The sequence below is a fragment of the Xiphias gladius genome, chromosome 15 (assembly GCF_016859285.1).
Source record: "Xiphias gladius isolate SHS-SW01 ecotype Sanya breed wild chromosome 15, ASM1685928v1, whole genome shotgun sequence".
Classification (NCBI taxonomy): Eukaryota; Metazoa; Chordata; class Actinopteri; order Istiophoriformes; family Xiphiidae; genus Xiphias; species Xiphias gladius.
In genome coordinates, this window is record NC_053414.1 from 14,121,139 (window position 1) to 14,139,208 (window position 18,070).

Below are 18,070 nucleotides of genomic sequence, written 5' to 3' on the forward strand. Positions count from 1 at the left end.
CATTAACAGCCTTCATTTTCACACTTTATTATAAAATAATAAGTTAGCTAGCGATAATTTAATTCATCCAAAACATTTCACAAATGCAACAAAGGTCATAACAAGATCCTAATGAATTAATAAATACCAGCTACCTAGAAAAAAAAAAAAAACCAGCAGTCCATATTCACATTATTCATTTGTCAGTTTTCAAAACCTTTGCGTTAATGTTGAATATGTTTAATTGAAGGTGACAACTGTTAGAGGTGTTAAATGCCTCTATAGTTACAGCAGGCATATGATGAGGCATTCTGTCATAACTCATAATTTTTCACACTATATGCCTACTGGTCAAAATGGGGGGACAGTTTCAATTAGGTCAATTCAGGTAAACAGCAATATAAGAAAACATGTTCATCAAGGAAAATTAAATTCCAGTAAGTTGAAAAAAAAAATTCCAAGTATCTCCAAGATTTGGGCAAATATATCATGTAAGGAAGTGGTTATAACTATAACTATTCCTGATTTATGTTCTAAGAAATTATGTCAGCTAAACAGTGTACGTGTGCTTAAAAAGAAAATTATGTCTTTGAGCCCTGAGTGAAGCCTTGGGTCACAACTGCCGGCTGCTATAGTCAAGTTCAAAAAAATATGCTATACAACCTTTGAAAACATAATTGGATCCAGCTTTAAATTCCCACAAAGCCCTCCTGTTAATGTAAACCTACTATAGGTTCAGCATAGGCACTGACTGATGTTTGGGGGGAAAGGAAAGAAAAAAAATGCCAAATATTTGAGGTACTATGGCATGTTTCGTTTGGCATATTTTGCTCCATCACTGAGCCTGATTACCACATCTGGAACCAGTTACAGCTGCTTACAATGCCTACAAAAGAGTTGTCGTCTTCGAAAGACATGTTTTATCCAAAGACTGATAACTTATTTTGAAAAATGCTTGTGTATGTACATTATCCATTTCAACCACTAAATGCACGGCCTTTTAAAGAAAAATCATCTATTAATCCTGTACATTGCTTCACTCAATAAAGACTATAAACAAAGGTAAGATTCAGTAATGCTTTGGAATTCATGGAAACGTCTAAAATTTAAGTGAATTAGATTTGACTGTACAGATGGGTAATATGGTTTGAAAAATATCAATTTAATATATTAAACTACACATAGAAGAAATATTTTAACTCTGGGGTGACTGTAGACTGGGCTAGTTTGCAGAAGTTTTTTTGAAGGTCTTAAAATGCAGCACCAGATGACATGAATTTTGGGTGACCGCTTCAGTCATCTTTCAACCAATTCAGTTGGCTTTCAAAAAGTTTTCACTTCATAAAGTAATTCAAGACCTCAAGATACTATGCTCTTTCAGAGACCGGCTCCTGATTTTCCTTAACCAAAATGTCCAGCCTGGTCATGTGGACCTTGAATGAGGCAAACAAACAAAACAAAACAAAACAAAAACAACAACAGAAAGGCACTCTTCTGCAATTGTAGCACATTCTACCGTCTGGACCAAGACAACCTACACAGAAAAGCTGTGAGGCCAAGATTTGCCCAGGCACGCGAGCTGGTCGACTTAATGATCTTCTTCCCTGTGTCAATCACCCCTCCAGGACATTAGCAGCCCTCCAGACCCCCAAAGTTAGAGTGCTAAATCTCCCACTAACGAGCCGAGCTGTTACAAGGGTGTCTGGAAGCTCCCACTGTTGTCACAACAGAGAAGGCAGCTGCCTGTTAGCAGCTGGAAGAGGAAAGCAGCACACTGAAAACGAAAAGACAGCTCTCGGGTCAATGGCTTGAGAAAAGAGCCTGAAAGGTGTCTTTTCGTCCTTGTTGGGTGAAGAGTGGGCATCTTCCATCAACTTTTTTTTCGAATAACTGCCTTGCAAGCTCAAAGTCAGAAGCTGTTCACACATCACTTAAATCGAGCTATTATGCATCTACCGACAGGCAGTGGTAGTGAGAATCACAAAGATTCCCTGTCTATTTTCTAAGGATGGTCCCATGTAGGTTATTGTTTCAGCTTGTTTAAAAAGATTATATGCTTAAAATGATCTAGTTCATGACTGATTTTAAAAATGCCTCTAAATTTCCTTGTGTAATGTCTTTTAAGGATGATCTGGTTTGTAATGAAATATGAATCTATGGTCAAGGGCTGTAGTCTAGCAACTCAAACAAAGTGACTACTATAAAACGGATAAGATTAAACTATAAACTCTATGGATAAAACTATTCATAAGTTTGCAAGTTATATTGAGGCAGTACTGGAACCTGGAGATGGAACATCTCATGAGCTGTTCAGGCGACAGGCTGCACAACTAGTCTCCTTTTTTCTGCCGTCAGACACAGACGGATGTAAAATGCCACAGCGGGATGCCACCACCAGCCTTATAATCAGAAGTGTCACAGAGCCTCTTTATGATTATGTCAGAGTTATTAAAATTGAAACCACGTGGAAGTTGTGAGATGTGCATGGCTCCATTGGATGAATGGCAAATGATCTTTGCATCCAGAAGGCATCTTGATTCATACAAAGCGACATTTGGATGTCCTCATCTGTGGCAGATCTGTTCATTTCTAATGTGCTGTTTGGATTAGCATTGGTTTCTGTGTGGCTTGTTGAAAAGAGATGAGGGGGTTATGATCAGTCACACTGAATTTAGTGCAGAGAGTAGTGCATGGAGTTGCATCTTAACTTAACGGTCTCAATCAATATGGATGCTGCAAATTGATCAAAAAAATGACTGACAGTGAATCACAATGTCTGTATACCAACAAGTTGTCCATTTGCCAATATTTTCTCCCTGGATTTGTAATTTCTTCCTGAGTATTGACGAAGAGCATTTTCATAATAGGCATTATTGCTTCCCATCGTGCCTGAGTACGATTGCCCCCCCCCCCTCCACTACCCCGCCGCTCAGGTTTTTTACATTAGTAATGTTGTTCTGCACCCCAGTACACTTGCGTATCTACACACTGCAATACAGTAGGTGGCGGAGTGCACTTTGTTGGTTTGCGATCCGCCAGTGACCACATCATTGTAACTACGTCTGGTAAGAGAAAAAGGAGTAAACTAATGCTCCAACCTTTTTTGCACTCTGTCACATATAAAGCATCCAATTCCTGAAAACATAACAATGAGATAAGCAAGTGAATACAACTTCTCATCCCCATGTGACTGCTCCTTTGTTTTGTCTGGCCCTCAGTGCAGTCTGTAAATCAGTAACTAAGTCGAGAGATGAACACTGGTCCTGGGCTGCTCTTAGTGCAGCTCCATTCCTAAGGGACACTCCAGGGTTTACAAAGGACTGAATGGAGCCAAGCAGCTTGTCACAGTTGGATACACCCACACTGACAACAAAAAAAAAAAATCTTTGCAAACCCAGAACAAAGCCAGAGATCCCAGCTGAGTGTGTGCGCGCCTGTACACGTACAAACATACAAATAATTAACAATTACACAATGGTGTAAGTCCAACTTTGAATATGCTTTGCTTTTAGATGTTTAGAGTACTGGCTGCACTCTCTTCATTATTTATTAGATTCACAGGGAGATCTATTTCTGCTCTGGAAGTGGAGCACTAAACTAAAGCAGAGGCACTGCTTTGCAGCGGCTTTAGGACTGGAAGTTATAATGCTTTGATCTATTTTGGTTTTCTTTCTAGTAACTAATGTCCACCAGGGAAATGAGCACTCTGTTTCAGTTTATGATATAACTCAACTTGCTTGGCTTGGACTGGATTCCCAACAAAGCTTCCTTTCCCTCCAGATGTCAGTTTCTTTGTCTCTATATGCTGTTGTTTGGCTTCCCTCTCTCTCCCACAGCCTCATCTACAGCCCTCTGCCCTGTAATTATACTCCAGGTTCCTCTGTACTTCTATCTGCCATTCATCTACTTCCCTCCTGTTCTGTCTGTCATCTAGTCTGCGTAGTTATGAACCTGGCTGCTAAGTGCTGTTGTAGAAATGTAGACAGTCATTGCCCTGAGTTACTGCCTATGCAGCTATGTATTTGTTGGGATTTATAGATGGTCGGTTGCTTTAGTGCTTTGAAGCCTGGGGGCAAGGGTGGACTCTTGGACACAGTGTGATCAGTGTTGTAAAACAATGGACACAGTTTGCACAAGAGTCATTTAAAGGCGACAGTTAATGCACATGACAGTGGAGCCTGATTTTAATAACTGAATGTCTTGTTTTTGATATAGCTTTGCTTACCAAATGCAAGAGTATATGTCTTTCAGTTTGTCCACTGACTTGCTAAAATATTATCTTTTTGTCCACTCTAGATTATAAAAAATGAGCTTCCTATCACCTCTAGTAGCACAAGGCTTTGTCATTATAACACTAGTGTAACGAAGTTTAGTGTGCTGGACTCGCACTGTGTTTTTGTTATTCCCAGAGAGAACCAGTGAAATATGAGAGCTGCCATAGTAGACGGGGTCTATTTGGCGTGACTTGGCAGCCGTATGTGACATTCACCACTAACGACAGCTGCTGGGAGACTCAGGTCTCTGCACTTTCAGGTTGAGACCTAGGCAGCTGGGCTAAAGAGCCCCGCTGTTGAAGAGAGAGAGAAGGGGAGATGAAGAGCGGCCCTGTAAATCAAGCACACTTTCCAAGCCACACCGCTGTTTTGGAGAATAGTCACAAGAATAAGCCATAATCTCAAGTGTACATTTCCTTTTCTTTGCTGAAACAGGCTTATTTGCATTTTCCTGTTTAAAAGATAAGACCATGGAGCATGCATCCAGTCCAGAGACTATAAATTTTCAGAGCACTTAGTAAAGGAAAAAAAAACCCATGTGCCTTGTGAACTGGGTCAAAACAAAGTCTGTTCAATACGAATATTCATCGTAATATCACCTGACTGAATATTATAACTTTAACAAACTGTAAGTTCACTACCTTAACTCAATGCTAAGACACGATGACTACAACAATAGATACCTATAACATTCACCTAACTGAGCTTGTCAACAGTCAGTGTTGACAGTTTATTATCAACTTGTTAAACATTAATAGTCAATAGCAACTGCCACTTCCTCCTCTTAGCAACTTTGCTAGTCATTTAGCCTCTGTACCTACACCATCGCTACCTCTTTCATTAACTGTAAGTCTTCAAATTGCCTGAACACAACAGATAGTATAGATAATGTACTGAGGCAAAGTGAAATCCAGTCTTGATATTTATTTCATATAACTCAGGCTTTAATTTAAATGTATATGAAAGTATCAATAGATAATGAAAAGACTTTTACTTTAAAAAAAAAAAAAGAGTCAAAGAATTATTTCTGCTAGTGTAATGCTTGTGCAATTTCTCTAGGCCTCTACTGTATTCAATGCCCCAACTTATACAGAAGAATGTAATTCTTAACATTTGAACATGGTGCAAAATGAAATACACCAAAAGCAGCAAAATTGAAATATATGAGCCTCATTGGAGCCACTGTTAAATTCAGTAAGATCCCTTACTTGGAATTGTAGAGATGAAGTAACCTCTCACATCTTACTCAAACAAACATAAATACAAATCATGATAAGGAAACTGACGTACAACCAAGTCCTTGTTTGTAACATCAGTTTTGGTAATACTGTAATGGTGGTATATGCTGACAAACTGGAGTTAGACAGTTCAGACTGCGTCCAGCAGAGCTGCAAGTGAAACTTCATCCTTAGCAACCCCTACCAGTCTAATTAGGTCAGATGACTTGCATTCTACAGTGTTTTAAATCCCTCCCGTAAATATAGAGCTGGACTCGCTGCTCTGCAAACCTCATGACCTCTGACAACATTTTCACAACTCTGCATTCCAGCTGCCTATGTCAACAGCAGAGATGTAGACTCAAAAACAGTACAAAATCTCTTACAGATCATTTTTAAAATCTTAGACCGAATTTCTGCTTTTGTCACTCATCTTAGTACTAAATCATACATACTGTACCTTCAAAATTTGTGTGTCTTTGATAGGTTTTTGATGCCATATCATCAAACAGCCTGAAGCAGCTCTCTTGACAAAGACGAGAGGGCTCTTAATCATACACATTTGCCTGATTTAAGGCCGTGTTTCAGTATTCCTTTAGACATCTGTGTAGACTTTGAATTATGGCAGTTCATGACATATGGTTGGCATATGAACTGAGGGGGGTTGACTCCACTGGAGAGAGTTTTGGGGAAAAGTTAAGGGGGTGGACCCGGAAAGTCTGCAAGGTCGCAACACACCAAATCACAAAGCACAATGTGAAGTAAAGTGTCAGTAGCACGTGTTGTTACTGATGACCACTGTGCTCACCGAGCACGGCAGGACAGATGTTCATTCAGTGTTCTGCATCTCACGAAGTCTTGCAGTCAGGCACCTAACACTTGTGATTTATGTCACATGGCAGACTCATGCAGGGTGTACAATGCACCTCACATGGTTGCTTGTGCTCTCTCTCTCCTCCTTTTAATCAGTCTGAACATATGACGCCCTCCACCCTGGCTAAGAGACAGAAGCCCACTGTGTTTGCAGTAATTTTCTATAATCCTCCAAATTTACATGCTAGGCAGATCATTGCAGCATTTCCTTCGGAGTGCTTTGATCTTGTTGCAATTCTTTCACATGAAGAACCTTAGCAACATGTGGCATCTATGCCCTGATAGCACTCCATCCAGCATGGACTGAGGAAATATCTAAACAAATTAAACTTGAAAGTGAAATCCAGAACAAAAACCCTAGATAAAAGTAGACCACCTACACTGGTCAGAGCTCCGTGACATCTTGCCATTTCCGCATTTGTCAGATCAAAGCAACATATCTTTTTCTTTTCCTTTAAAGGAATAGTTTGACATTTTGGGAATTTTTTATTTTTTTTTTTGGGAAAGCTTGTTTGCTTACATTCTGAGCTATACACGAGAACAATGCCACTCTCATGTCTGTACCATAAATATAAGGCTGCTCCAGGAAGTCACTGCTCCCGGCCAAGTAACAGTCCAGCACTAACAACCCCCCCCCCAAAAAAAAACCACAAGTTGCCATTTTTACAGTTTGATTTTTGAATGGATTAAACAAGCAAGATATAAAATATGTATTACTGAGCTACAGAGGAACGGATAAACTTGATAGAGCCAGGCTAGTGGTTTTCACCTTTTCCTTTTTTGGTGCTAAGCTAAGCTTAGCCTTTACTGTACAGATACGAGGGAGATTTCAGTCTTTTCAGCTAACTCTTTGCAACTAAGCCAATTGGCAAATTTCCTAGAATATTGAAGTATTGCTTTAAGACTGCAAGGTCATCTGAAATTTTAAGGTGTAGCACTGTTTTTAGACCACAGCTGTGCATCAACTTGTATTGATATACATAAGCTGTCCCTAACTAACAGTTGCTCCACCCGTCTCATATTGGGGCATATGTAGCTTCTGTTTTACATTAAAATGTGGCGGTCTTTTGTATTGGTTACTGAATAGATTCAGATACGGTACATGTGTAGGTTATTACCAGGAATGCACAGGCTTGAGCATCTGAGTTGGTGATTTGACTCATGTTGGTTCCATTAATAACAGCAATGGTAGCTGCATGAGGAGCCTGACTTTGCACTGTACAACCTCGGGTCTCATATTTCTGTTAGGTAAAGCAGTGCAATTTCCTGTTGATTCTCACTATGGCTTAATAACTAGATTGTGTCGCAATGATGGCTACATCACATGACAGCCTGGAGCAACAGATCTCTGTTTTTCTTCACGTTTCTGTCCACTTCCTTGATGGTTGAACAAAATCAGTACAGCTCTGCAGGTAACTCATCCTTCTGAGAAACTGAATCCTCATAAACAAATCACTCACACCTTCCATTAAATAGCATGTGAAAATCTCCTTACATTTGAATGGGATACATTGTGTCAGTTATATTTCCATTATCTAGCAATTGTGTCTTATTTTCAAGGCCTTTTCCAAAGTGTTGTGGGATTTTCAGTGATATATGCACACAGATACATGCAAATGCTATTGGTCATCATGAATTTCTTCTTTGAATCTGAAGACAAAATTAATGGATTGCAAAAGAAACACAGAAGACCTATACTTCTGTTTGTAATTTCTTCCCCAGAGAGCCACCTCCCCCTCCATACGAAAAAGGGATCTGTACAGTCTACATTGTTCTTTATGTCTAATGCAAGACAGATGTGGCCAACTAGTGGAGAGTGCCACTGCAGTCTTTATGTTTCAACAGCTTTTTGTCTCTTTGCCTGCTTTGATTGTATTTTGACACCTATTAACTAACTATAGTATTATTTGAGCAAATTAATTTGAACTAGTCAACATTATTTTATTGAGTTAACTTATTTTCCATTAATAGGAAACAGTTGAGTACCCAGGTTTTAAGGTGTGCAACAGGATTTCAGGGAAATCTGAAGCCTTATATATAGAGTCTGATTTTCATTATGTTATGTTAGCATGCACATGATGTAAAGGGAAATATCAAGGGCTATTATCTATCCCTCTTTGGCTAATGGCAGCCAAATCTATAGAGATTTAGTTTTGTGAGTTCTTACGTTTTATCACCAATGAATGGATAAATTAGTGATTGCAGGTATACGGATAGGTGACAACTTGAACCCAGCAAATGAATGTCTGTGGCTGTACACTCGACTATCAAGAGGATGTATTAATAACTACAACAACTGCTTCTTAACTATATACTTCCATGGCTAACTGAAAAACAGTCTAAAATGATCCAGCTGGAAAGTGAACCTGAAATAGTCAGAGGGAGACACAAGCAAAACTGGAATAGTGCATTGAGTCTACAGACACCACAGTAAGAAGTGCTGCACTTATTTGTCAAACTGGTAGGCCTGCCTCAAGTTAAAAAGAGATGAACTGAGAGAGGGAAAAGACAGGAGAGATTATCTGGCACCATAATAATAAACCATATCCAAGTGCTCATAGCCATAATTAAGATAAATGTCAACACTAATCAAAGATGTTTGATAATTATGTACACGCTTCAGTGGGATTTTTATCTTTGTGGAGCTCAGGAAGAAGTGGGCAAGATGTGAAATATATTTACTCACAAAGACCCACAAAGTTCTCTTCTGAGGATCATAAGAGTCAGTAATTTGTGGCAACTTTTAAAGGACCAAAGGACATGACTGTTTTTTTCAAGTCTAGTTTTCAAGGGCGAGGTTGAACTGTCTGAAATGCTGACAGTTGTTACTTGACACAGTCCATATTGTGGATTCAAAGCCCGTAGACTATTAGACAAATCCTTCAGAGCCTTTGTCTCGAGATTTTTGAATTAGATAAGGAAGTTCAAAGTCTTGATAGACTTTAAAAATACTTTAAGATTTATGGTCTTGAACGTCTGATGAGTCAGCGTCAGAGTATGAAGGAGGTTTGAGCATCATATTAATGGCAAAGGTAAGAGAGATTAGAAAATTTAAGTTCTTGTAGATGACATTTGTATGAATAACTCAACAGCTTTCGTTGTAGGGGATGAACTCCGCCTCTGTACATTGCTGATAAAGCTTGTTTAGCAGGTATTCTGGGAAAACTGCACCCACAACAGTCACACAGAAAACATCATGCTGGCATGTGCTACGATTACACTTGTCTACTCAAATATGTCTAATTTGTTCAGCATTTTAGCATTTTTCTGCCATGTCTGCGTAAAAGCTAAATGAAAAACTAGATAGTAATGTATTTCTCTAATTATTATTTTTAATTATAACCCAGAAATATGATAATTTGATTAGTACTGAAACTGCTCAACCAACTGCTGGTAACAGGCCACAGTGTCCTTCATGGATCATATCTATTGATCATCAGCCTTTCTTCCAAATATGAAACCATTTCAGTAAAACAGTGCCTTTTTTCAGACATTTACATTCATTTAAGTGTAGAAGGTTTCCCAGAACAGGTCAATCCTGATAGTAGAAGGCAGTTGAACATTAAACCCAGATCTGACTTCATGAACCTGTTAGTCCTTGATTTTTCCTGTTTAATCAGCACAACCTGAGAAGAAACCCTGCCCAGCTTGGAAGCACCCTGTGCAAAGTTTACGCAGAGTCTAAACCCTTTTCTCTGCCCTCAAACTGCATCACATGTGGACTCTAATTAAGAAATGGGCTTCTGAGCGTACAAACCCACTAACCTGCCCCCAACCCCTCACAATATTGCACTTTTTCTTCAAAGCTGCCTGTCTCTTTTGACCTCCAAACCTTTGTCTATGCAACAGTCAATATATCTGAGTAACTTGATGAACTGTGCACAGAGCAAAGTTAATTTCTTTCAGAGTACGTGGTAGCCATGGCGACCATCTTATGAGCGCTACAAAGCCCATCTGGTCTAAACATTACCCCAGCATGGCTGACTGCAGAATAGGCTGCTTTGCTGTGGTGTGCACATGTGCTTTATGCATTGATCCTGCCAGTAAATCAATAGTGCCACATATTCAGAAACCTACATTTGCATTTGTGCGGATCAACACCTTTAAAATTGCATTTTAGAAATGTGTTGGGCCACAAAGCCTGAAATAGTACATTTCTAGCCCACATCTTTCTGAATTAAGGTTGCACTACTTGAAATGTAAGATACTCGGCTTTGTGTGTTGTCTTGAGTTAGTACATTTATTTTTAGAGCATTACCAATACAGATATTGTAGTTGCTCTTGGCTGGAATTGTAAGGGAAGAAAGACTTTTTATCGACCTTTTCCTCTTCATTCATTTTCCCATCCACTACAATCTGGCATGAGATGGAACTTATACACAAAGCCAAGTGATGTCCAAACGTTGATTCCCATGTTTCTTCAATTCACCCTCCGGCCTGTAAGTCTTGGCATGTGATTAGCTCAAAGGCACATTTATTTAGCAAATATTTCCTTTGTGTTTGCATGATCCAAATCCAAACCAGCTTCCAATTAAACAGGAAGCGGAGGTGAACAGTAAACAGAGCAAAGGGAAACATTATTGTAGGAGGGAAATTAAAACGTGGTACACAACATGGCAGTGAAGGAATTCTAAATCGGCTCAATACCAGGGCAGATTTCAGTTTCATGAAAGACTGAGCTACATATAGGGGTTCACTGTGAACAAAAAGCAAAGCAAGTTTTGAAATCTCTACTTTTTTCTTCTATTCATCAAATGTGAAGCCAAAAATATATTGCAGTAGTGCCTAGAATAATTTTAAATTAGAAAAATTTCCGAAGTGCCCTTTTGTCATCTGGAAAGTGATTGTGGTGATATTCTTTCCCTCATTGGTTTCTAAGCAGCCTGACCTAAGCTGCTGTTGCTAAGCACCCTCTTTCCCTCCACTGAGTGGGAGGCACGTGACTCTCATTGAATAGAAATTACAAATCCTTCTGACTGAGGGATATTTTTTGTGATTCATGGCTTCAGTGTAAGGATGTATAAACCCTTCACTGCATTTCTCACACCTCAGCAATTCATCAGCAAGTACTAAGATTGTAAACAAGGAGTACTTTAAGTTGATCTGCATATTGTTTTGGTGTTCCGTTAAAGACAAAGTATGTTACTCAAATATGGCAAAGGTTCAGGAATAATCAGTCACGTTCCGCCATGTAAATTGGTGTTTTACGGCACAGAAAACTGTATTTGTACCTACCGTATCTGTAAGGTTGTTTTCTTGGTAGGGAAGCTGGTATAGCAAGAGTAGGAATGTTAATTGTGCATGAATGCTGCATATTATCCCATCCAGGATTCTCTATCCATTCAGACCCAGAGCTAAAATCAGACTTTGTGACTTTCCCAATACAAATACATATATGGACGCAAAACCAACCTGATTGTCATTGAGCAGTCTGGCTCGGAAAGACACCAGCTGCTGTACTCGTACATTCCACTTACGAAACCCAATATTGAGCCTGAGCCACTTGAAGCCCTCAGAAATAGTTAGTGATGTCATTCAAAGCTTTTGGTAGGGTTACGCTTCTAAATGACATTCAGGACCAGCTGTCTGTCTTTGTGCTCCTTGTGTAGACAACAGGGGGTCATGGGGCCTAACCTTTTCAATGACAGCTCTTAGCAGCAAAACCATCCACATCTGACAGCCATTTTAGAGGAGGGAAAAAACACCCATTGGAAGCAGTTGTTTGGATCACCATGGACCCTTTTGAGATTGTGCTATCATGACAAAGCTTTGCATATCATGTGACAGGGGCAATAGCTATAGAAATTCCTTTTCAGATATTGATCTAGATTTGCCTTTTTTTTTTTTTTTTAGCAGAAGAGGAATTTTGACAAGCTATATTGAGCTGAAAGCAAACTTTTTTTTCCCCAATGAACTCCAATTAAAACTCTTGCAAAGCTTCCTCATTTTCACATATTTGATTTAACTGGAACTGACGGACCTCTGTAAATTTTGATGTTAGAGTCCTACTAAGGGTCAGATCCTAACATGAGGTTAGGTCACTCATCAAGTTTTGTAAGGCATATTGACAACCTGTGTGCGGGTTTGCTACTTTGTCATACGTTGTTAGCATTTGTTTAAAAAGCTACCACTTGGCTGGTAGGAAGGCATCTTCCACTCTCCAATACTGACACACTAGTAATTTTGTCCACAAATGATAAATAAACGACTTTTTTAATATCCCTTTCAAGAGCCCTAGCTTTATTTCAGCTTCACTTAACTTCACATTATTTTTACTTCTAGAATTAACAAAGGTTGTATAAATTCTTGTCACAGCAACAATATTATTGAATAATTTATTTTTTTCCTCAAATAAATAATTCCTTGAAGCAGTGCAACACAATGGAAAGTGTCACTATGTAGTAAATGTGCCCATGCCAGTGTTTTGGCACAATTAGGTGTTTGTATTTACTACAGGCATTGAGTTTTATGATGACATTTTATGATGATCCATGAAACCTTACAAATATTGCAATTTAGTTTTCAATTACCAAAATTGGCACTATAAAGAGAGTTTATGAAATCATCTGATTTGACAGAGAAGTTTACAGCCAGTTTATTCTCCTGATGTGCAACTGTTAAGACCGTGACCTTCGTAGGAGCTATTCGTTATTAAAGTGGCACCAACATAAGAAAAGTCCTGCTCTCAGTCTCGCCGTGTTCTCGAGCACAGACGCTTTTGTGGCTGTGGCTCTTAATTTCTTTTTTTTTGTTCTTAACTTCTAGTAGCGGAACTGGCATAAAAGCATTCAAGAAGATTGTCCAAGCGTAGGAGGAGCGGCCCGGCGAGAAGCGGGAAGAGATGCTATTCGCTTTGGGGTGGTTACGTAACATATCACTTGCCTCTCTCTCTGCAGAATGCCAGGATAGTGTTTGTAAACAGAGCGGCCATGTGCGTGTGCTCACGTGGAGGAAGCTTTTGAGTCGCTGCCCTCGCTATCTCACCCCTGAGGTAAACCCTGACATCGATACATGCTCAGAGGGCCAGCAACACTCCCACCAGCCCTGTGCCACTCAAACGAGCCTTATCACTCTCACTCCATAATTACGCCTCAGCCAGTAAACAATGCACAGCCTAGTGGAAAAAGAAGGCCACAAGTCATATTTTGGTTTCGCATGTGTCCGGTGTGGCAATTACTGATAACATTTTTGTATCTCAGACTCATAAAAGCATTATTACTATTGCGACGACCAATAAACCATCGAGTCTCTTCAACAAGGTTGGGCCTTCATGGGATGGAAAGCCAAGATTCTCGTTGGGGTTTGGCGTGGATCTGGTTTGGCAGTTATTGATGACTGACATATTTTTTGTGATATGGCTTCAATTAATAGACATAGACAAGTGCGTAACTCTCTCACACCTACAATGGTTTGAAATACGTACATACTTAAAGAAAATATTCACAAGTCAAAAGTCCATTTGATACGTTCAGCAGGCTTCAGAACTGATCAGTACTTACAACATGGATAACCGTCCTTTAAAAGGTAAAACTCATGCAAATATGAGTAAAATGACAAATAGCATACATTTAAACTCAACAGGGATGACTGAGGTTAACACCATTCAACCTTATCCAGTAAATCCATGTTAATTTGCACATTTCTCAGTGCTTTTAGTTTGCAGCTTGGCTTTCATTAACAAGAAAATTCATCACAGCTGTGCATTATTGATGGTAAATTAAGTGAAGATGTATAAAAATGTGTGTAAAACAGTGACGACATTATCGCACTCAGATTCCATTGCAGAAACAACTGATTGCTATTTGCTGCTTCTCCCTTACTCTCTATAGAAAACCAACCCTCAATAGCAGACAAGAGGGAAATCAATATTGTAGAAATCAATACAACACTCAGTATCTCGCCATTTTGTATCATAGCAGTCGAGCTATGATCAGCAAGCCAGCAGGTAGTGCAATCTAAAATGTCTAACCTGCCAGTGGACCTGTTTCTCTGTGTCATTTGTGCAACCGCCCCTGGCTGGAAATATGATGCATGAGCTGGATAGAGCTGGGTCAGAGGTGAGGGCTTGGGTAAGGACTTTGGTATTGTAAGTGGACAGCATTGTTGTAGAACGCTATGGCAACTGGACATTCTTCCTAAAGGTGATATTGTCTTTCCCTTGGGAGAGACATAAAGGGGACTTACGGCCATGACGAAGGAGCAATCCAACCGCATGGCTTTATCTGTAGGTGTGGATAGATGAGAGAAGCTATGTGCATGTGATTGATCTATCTGGCCCTTCCCCCACTCGGCCCCCTATGGGCCCATTAATGCTCTGGTGCCTTTTCAGCTTCTGATGTAACAGCAGCCATGCAGAGCCTCATAAAATCACCTCCAGTAAGATTGTGTGTTTTTATTTTTCAATTTCATAATATTAAGTTATTATGCAGGTCAGGATTAGCCTTTGTAAATCCTGCATACAGTGCAACTGAGCACAAAGAAGATAACAAATTGTACGTTCAAACTATGATGACCATTAATAACGTGTTTTCATTAGTATGCAGTGAACTGTGCTAGATGCAATCCATTCAAACTATGCAGCAGATAATGTGTGGAATGTAATGTTTAATGTGCTTGAAGGGGTGGTTAAAAATAAATCAAGAAATCAAACATAGACAACTCAGTACACAAGATATAGAACTGACTTGTTGTGGGCCCGTTTTTCAAATAAGAATTTTACAAATTTTATCTCTAATATTAAGTAAATAAAAACAAATATATCCAATTGGTATGACCTAATCTGGATGTTCACATGAAACATTATCTAAGGGTGTCTTAACATTATGAATGGGACAAGTGGATCACCACAAATGCACACACCCATACATGTAGGCGCACACACACAAAAGCGGGGATCACCTGATCTCATGCAGTCACAACATACTTTATGAATACTATGGAGAACACCACCGCTTACGCACTCGTGTTGACAGTACGAAGTCAATGACCATGCCTGCCATATCAAAACACTGTCATGCCATTGCGTCAGAGGAGCACACCACCATTGTTGGTTAAAAAGTTTCCTGACAGTTCGCTAGAAGTAAAATGTGATTCTCTACTTTTTTGGGGGAGATGGTTAGTGTGTGTGTAGTGTAAGGGCTACATGCTCTGCAGGCAACAACAGAAATGCAGCATATAAACATGAGCATTTTAGAATAAATGCTCAATTCAAAAAGGGAATAATTGGCTGTTAGAGGATAATGTTCCTCTTTTTCTATCATCGGCTGTTTACATAAAGGCTCATTGGGTCATTTGACATGCACCTGACTTTATTTTGACTTCACTGCCCCGTCACCTTCTTCTTCTTTTATCCATGCATTTCACTCTGTAAATGTCACTATTTTCACTATGGCAGTATTCACTTGAAGTTTTAAGATTCAGAAAACTTCAGCATTGACTTAACTAAAACTGAAGTCCTGCATTGCTCCTACAAGTTAGCCCACACTGTTAAGCTACAATGCCCAGTTAATGATCAGTTATTATTCTCCAGCTTCCAGGCATACCTTTACTGTGCTTTTTACCTGAGGCCATGCTGTAGTTATATTACGACTGTAGTCAGTAGAATACACAAACCCCATTCACAAACCTGAGGGAGAACGGTTATATTCAAATGGGCCATTCAGATGTTAATCTTGAAGTAGTACTTAGTGAGTTAAGGGGAAAAACTAACAACAAATTAGCTATTGCTAATTGAGAGGAGACTTGCTGTCCTATAACCAATCTGAATTTACATGTTATCATTTATTTAACTACTGCAATTCTAAAGTATACGCATACTAACACAAAACCCTAAACTGTCAGGGTATGTAGGTGATTATCTCACTGCTGTCACTCTGTATTGTAGTTTATTTCTCTATCTGACAAAGAACCAGGTCACCATGCTTTTATTCTAAACCAATTCCTTTAAAAATGATTATACAACACACACACAGACACACATTTCTCTTTGTATTGTCAATAATCTATTCATCAATAGTTTCCAAAAGAATCCACCAGTCTGATTGTTGTAACCTTTAACTCCTTATACTGTATTAAAAATATACAATCCTCTCAAGTTACTATTGGTTTGAGTTGAGTCAATTGAAAATATGTTTGTCGCTGTTCTCTGGCAACAGCAGCTTGTTTAGCCTCTAGTAAAAAAAAAAAAAAGGAAGAAAGAAAGAAAGAAAAACCTGCTCAGGAATTACCAGTCTTGTTCCCCCAGTTAATGGTGTGTTAGGATTGAGTTTCAGTTCCTTCAGAGCTTTCTGACCTTGTCTGCCTTCACTACACTCTGCCGCCCGCAATTCTCTTCTCTTTTGCTTCTCATTGGGATTTGCCTTTGTGTCTTCTTGTCATTCAGTGGTGAAAGCAATGAAAGCTGATTCACAGAGATACACAAAGCCAGAAGCTATTCCACTGCTGTGCAGACACTATGCACTTACTGCTGGACATGTCCAGGTTGGACTTTTACTCTCCTACATATAGTCTCCCTCCTGAACAGCACAAACAAACACATACACAGCTATGGATATTAAAATAAGAAGCCACAGAAGGTAATATTGCATGCATCTAAACATATTTAATAAAAAAGATCATCTTTCTGTAATAGCCAGTAATTACACATAAATGTTAAAAATGTGTTTCTCCTCTTAAAACAAATGCACTCATACAAAAACACTCTTATTACATACTCAAACACACCTTTAATTATATGTGCCTAATAAAAAAGCAAGGATGAAATGTTAAGAAAAGAAAGAGAGCATTATAAAGGCATTTACATTATGCTTAAAGAAAAAACTCCTGATCAAGCAGTCTAAGTACACCATTTTCTATGATGCATTCAAAAGCAGCAAGAATGTTGAATGAACACAGAACAGACACGAAAACAGAGAAGGTGTATTTCAATTTCAGCTGGCAAAAAAAGAAAGAAAATCGTCAGCCATGTTGGAGTAGCTTTATCTAATATCCCCTCCTTATTATGTTGGCTCTTGCTTTTACGGTGGGGAACATTTGCTACACCTCACCTGATACAAAACCCACCAAAAATACATCCAAGGTTAAGGGAGATAAGAGTTAGCAGAGTATTAACCCACTGAGCAAATTCTCACCTCCTTTTTACGTCCCTCCACTTTGTAGAAATTCCAACAAACCGTCTGGATCTCCTCTTTAACAAATCCTAAAGGGCAGCCATCTTGCCTCCTTCTGTTCTTCTATGAAACAGACTATCCTCCACATCAATATTCATGGAAACCACTCTGACGTCAGCTCTCATCATCAGGAGAAGCCCGGGTGTCGCTGTTTGCCGGCTTGAGAAGCACACTCATATGTGACTCTAGTGTAAGGCAGCAGAGGCATGCAGAGTGGACAAGATTTGGTTGCAGGTCAGGAGGAAGAGCCCTACTTTGCTGGCATATTCAAATAATCACAAATTCACTTTCCTTCTGAGTCATTCCCACACAAAGAGGCAGGTTTTCTTTCCCCCTCTGCTCCCTCCTCTTTTTTTCTTCTTCCCTCAGCCGCACACAATAGTGAACACTATGATGGCTGCCCTGAAGCACTGGAGTGGATTCAGTGAGCAGGACAGGACTCCATCCCCGGTACACTTTATCTTGAACATTACACTGGTTGCAACTGTCTGACTAGCAGAGTAGAAAGCACCTCCACCCCCTTCCTCTTCTCAGACAGGAAGCCAAGTTATTCTGGGTT

General features: G+C 39.4%; 1 protein-coding gene across 1 annotated transcript in view; it reads right to left on the reverse strand.

Annotated features, from left to right (window-relative positions):
- Nucleotides 1–17,858, reverse strand: part of tet2 (tet methylcytosine dioxygenase 2) — a 32,390-nt gene extending 14,532 nt beyond the window's left edge. The window contains exon 1 of the mRNA XM_040145946.1: nt 17,473–17,858. The gene's annotated coding sequence lies outside the window, so the exon portion shown is untranslated. The remainder of the gene's footprint in view (nt 1–17,472) is intronic.
- Nucleotides 17,859–18,070: the final 212 nt, after the last annotated feature.